The sequence below is a fragment of the Mandrillus leucophaeus genome, unplaced genomic scaffold, assembly GCF_000951045.1.
Source record: "Mandrillus leucophaeus isolate KB7577 unplaced genomic scaffold, Mleu.le_1.0 Scaffold1235, whole genome shotgun sequence".
In the NCBI taxonomy this organism is placed as follows: domain Eukaryota; kingdom Metazoa; phylum Chordata; class Mammalia; order Primates; family Cercopithecidae; genus Mandrillus; species Mandrillus leucophaeus.
Genome location: NW_012100710.1, coordinates 223,358 through 227,754, shown reverse-complemented (window position 1 = coordinate 227,754; position 4,397 = coordinate 223,358). Strand labels below are relative to the sequence as shown.

General features: G+C 36.9%; 1 protein-coding gene across 1 annotated transcript in view; it reads right to left on the bottom strand.

The window, feature by feature from the left end:
• The window catches only part of CTTNBP2 (cortactin binding protein 2), a 173,863-nt gene extending 173,540 nt beyond the window's left edge, over positions 1–323 (bottom strand). Inside the window, exon 1 of the mRNA XM_011971661.1 lies at positions 185–323. The gene's annotated coding sequence lies outside the window, so the exon portion shown is untranslated. The remainder of the gene's footprint in view (positions 1–184) is intronic.
• Between the last annotated feature and the right edge of the window lie 4,074 nt (positions 324–4,397).

Sequence of the window (4,397 nt, the reverse complement as noted above, 5' to 3'; positions counted from 1 at the left end):
AGACCGGATTAAATGTCAGGCCTCCTGAATCTGAATTCTGTGAAAGATCAGGGAAAATCCTACACTTCAGCTCCCTCTATCCCACCGCGAGGAATCACATAGGGCACCCCTTTCTTCTTAAATTGCTCTTTCTTAAATTTCATTGCCGCCAGGGTATTTTTACCCTCCCAATATATATACACACCTGGCTCTGATTTATTCTATCGTTGACTCTAGTCCTTCTCCAAAAACAATTCTCAGATGAAAACGATTTGTCTGTCCTGTTTTCTTTTAGTACGAGGGACCAGCCCCTCAGCTCCTACCTTTCTATATAATCTCCTTTTCGGGGAACGTGTAGTGGGCTGTTTTATATCCTGTGACCCCCCAAGTCTGAAGTCTCTCCTGAAGGACTAACCAAGAAGTGTTAAATGTCATAGCTTTAAAAGCTAAATGTCATGCCCTCTACTTCTGAGACAATTTTTAAAAATTACTCCTTAGTGTGAGGACACGTGCACATATACACCAAAAACAACCAAACAAAAGCCACCTTTGTAAAAATAGATTTTATGGGAATTATACGTCTCAGAAGATTTTTCGTGAGATGAGTGAATTAGGCCCAAACTCTTAATTTTCCCTTCCCACATCTAATTCGGTTCCTACCCTTTGCTGCCAATTTCCAGAATGTGAAAATCTATCACCTCACCAAGACCATATGGTACAGCCCTTGTGAAATCACCAGATCCCTAAAAATGTGTCGAATGCATAAAATCAAATCGAGACATTCAAGCTGTGTCTCAAAGACGTAAACTCAAACCACAACCAAATCCTGCACTTGAAATTTTGGAAGATGAATGACTGGAATGTTCAGTCCAAGGGTTACAGATCAAAGCATTTTTTTTTTTCTTTCTCTCTCTTCTTTCTTTCTTTCTCTCTCTTCTTTCTTTCTTTCTTTCTTTCTTTCTTTCTTTCTTTCTTTCTTTCTTTCTTTCTCTTTCTTTTTTCTTTCTTTTTTTTTCGGCAGGCTCCTAATGACAGATTTTGACTCTTTAATTGCTCCACTTTCCAAAGTAGACCCAAATATGACACAAACCAGGGTAGAGAAAATCTTTTCTGCAAAGACCCTAAAAGGGATTGATTAATAAACTGTGAAAAGTTCCCTCCCAGAAGAGAGGTCAAGAAAGAACTTTACCTAGAACTCTGGGGCTAAAAGTCAGAGACTTAGAAATCATCTCCAGGTTATCCTGTGAGTACAGGTACTTATTTATTCATTTATTTTTATTGACTCTGATAGTTACTTCCTCACATATCCCTTTAATATCCATTCCTATTCATTATACAACTTTCCTTTATTAAGTATACTCTCTAAAACTACTCAATATTAGAATAACTAGATTTCTTTAAGATGAAATAAAAGCATTGGACGGTAAAAGTTAGATGCCAAACTGATAGTAAAAATGTAAAGTCCAAGAGCATTCCTTGTTCTTTTCAAAACGCGTTTTCACACATTGCAAGGCAATCAATTTTCTTGATTCTGATGTTGAATACTCCCCAAGCAATTAACTGGCAAACTTCTGGGAAAAAAAAATAGCAATACATTTTTACTCAGGGTTAAGAGAAATATGAAATGACACTATCTCTGGGAAGCAAATCCCTTTTGTACATGCAGCCCAATTAAAAAAAAAATGTTGGGAAAAAAATAGCTTGTATTCACCTAAATACAATTAAAGCAGGATCATGTCACAAGGAAATCAGTCCCTGCCCCCCGCCACCCGCAACCACCCCCCTACCCATCCTTTTTTGTTTTTGTGAAATGGAAAAAATACAAATAAAAAACAGTGATAAAAATCACAGGACACCACATTCTCTAACCTCCAAAATCCAGGACCTTGGAAGGAGAATTGACGGCCTTCTGTTTCCACCTTAAAACCAGCACTGTTGAAGGTTGGCTGAGGATCTCACCTACTGCACAGAAGGGGCACACTAGGAGTTAACTTCCTCACCAGTAGCCTGGCCTGGGGCTGCTTCTCCACCAGGAGGACACTTGCATGTTTAAATTCCCTCTTGAGAATTAGCCTCTGCTACTATTGCAAATTAACTCTTTCTAAGACTTTCTTTGCACAAAGGCAGGCTCTATTACAGTCAAAGCAAATAGATCTGAAAGGGTAGTGACTTGATGGCTCCAGAAATTAAATATTTTGAAGCCTCATTAAACAGCTTAATAATAATAATAATAATAAAAGATATCCCAGGGCAACAGTGAAAATTACTGAAAGGCAGGGTAAAAAAGGAGAGTGACAGAAGTATAAACGAGAGGAAAATAAATCCCTACAACAAAAATGAATCATGAGTCTTAATCAGTAACTTCCTTTGGCATTAAAATGGAAGGAGTAATACTGAATATATTGCAAATAGAGAAAACTATTATCTACATCCTTTTTTTGGATCATAATAATGATGCTGATGACCCACTGACTAAAGAATTTGAGGGTAATTATTTTCCGAACCCTGGAATAGAAGTATTTGTGCTGAGCTATAGTACACTCTCTAAGGGTGAAATGACAAGGGAAATGAGTTCTTGAAGGTACAAAAGCAGACAGATGTTTGGGTGCCAAGTGGTTTTCTGATTAAACCATGTCTTTGGCTTCGTCAACCACATCCTCCAGCCCACTAAACCAAAAACCCAGAGAGTTAGACATAATAATAAAACAGGACGCTTCCTTCCATGTGAAAAGATAAAGTAATATACACAGAGTCTAAAACGGTTTCTGTCATGGAGTAAGAGAATTCTTTATTTCAGTCAAATGACAACATTTATGTTAATTCCAAAGAGCAAACCATATGTCATCATGTCTTAGTATTGCCAAATGACAAAATTACTGAGTAGCAAATCATTTCTGACTGTACACGCAAGCCTATAGTTACACAGTTTAAATATTGTAGACCATGCTTGTCCCTGTCTGCAGCGCGGTGACCAACCTAGGAAGCCCCAAATCTTGACATCAGGAGCTCCGCAGATGAGCTCTGAGTGTCCATTGCCAGAAACGAGTCTTCCTATGACCTGACTACATTCCCTCATAGTCAGGTTGTCATTATCTACATGTGCCTCAAGCTTTTTGTGGATTTTACTCAGTAAATTTAATTCTAATATAGTTAGCCACTCTTGTCAACAATCTATGGTTTTGGAAGGCCTCCTCCACCAACTGCAGTTGGTGTGTGCCAAAGGAATGCAAGCTAATTTTACCTAAGCTAAAGCAAAACATAATTAGGGAATTAAATCTGCTATGTAGGAAGCAAGCCAAAGCGAAACATAAATAATTATCACAATCACTCCCAGGCCCTTTTAATACTACCTTTAACTGGGAACTGTATTTGTTCATTCAATTGCTGAAATCATGTCCAAATATAAGATTTGACTGCAGGGTTAGAGCCACATTAAGAAAATCATCCCCCAGTACAGTCACTCTAAGAACAGAAACCAGCTAAGACCAAACAATGAGGTAGTGTTGGTTCCATTCTCTTGCATGGTTTTCACATTTTAAATCATTACTTGTTGGTTTGGACTCTTATCTGCAGAAGTCATTTACAAGAGTAAATTTTAGTGCAGAAAGATGTTTTAGTACAAAACCGTTACGGAAAAATAATTTTAACAACAACAAAAAAATATGTTCCGCTCTTGCCCCTTATCCACCTGAATTGGAAATGGACCTGAATATTTCTCTTTATTCAGCGTCTTTAGCAACCTCACAAGCCTGCAGTATATAGTTACTAGGCAACCATTAAAGCAGGGTGTTTATACCATTAGGCATTAATTACAGTGGAGCTTCATTTTTCTTAGAAAGTTTAAAAACTATATAAATAGGTTGTGAGATCAGGCTCTTTTCTCCTCTGATTACAAGTGTGGATCCAGCTGTAAAACCACAGCTGAGATTTTTCTTTCATTTGGGAATACGCACTGTTCAACACAAAAGGAAATTTAGTGTTTGAAGAATTAATAAGAACACTAAAGATGTTGTCTTTGGATTTTAATAAATATGCATATGGCATTTATGATTGACTCAGTGAGGATTTACTTGGGATACAAAAAGCAGGAGAAAAGCTATACATGAATAACTCTCCTGTGCCAAACTGTGAAATAAACCAATACATTAACACTTCCTAGACAATCATAATCAATTGTCATATACCAAATTAATAGAGTTTCAAATACATTTGGAATTTTTGAGGTGTAAATTTCACCTTACCCTGCCTCAAATCTCACTTGATGGCAATAGTTTGCAGTTGTCTTTTTTTTTTACCATCAAGACTTTTTATATTAATCCAAATTAGTTGGGGTTATTTAAAAATCACCTGGAAATGTGATGCCATCATTTGAAAATATATACATATATATAGTAGGAGCTGTTCAATTAACCAGTAAG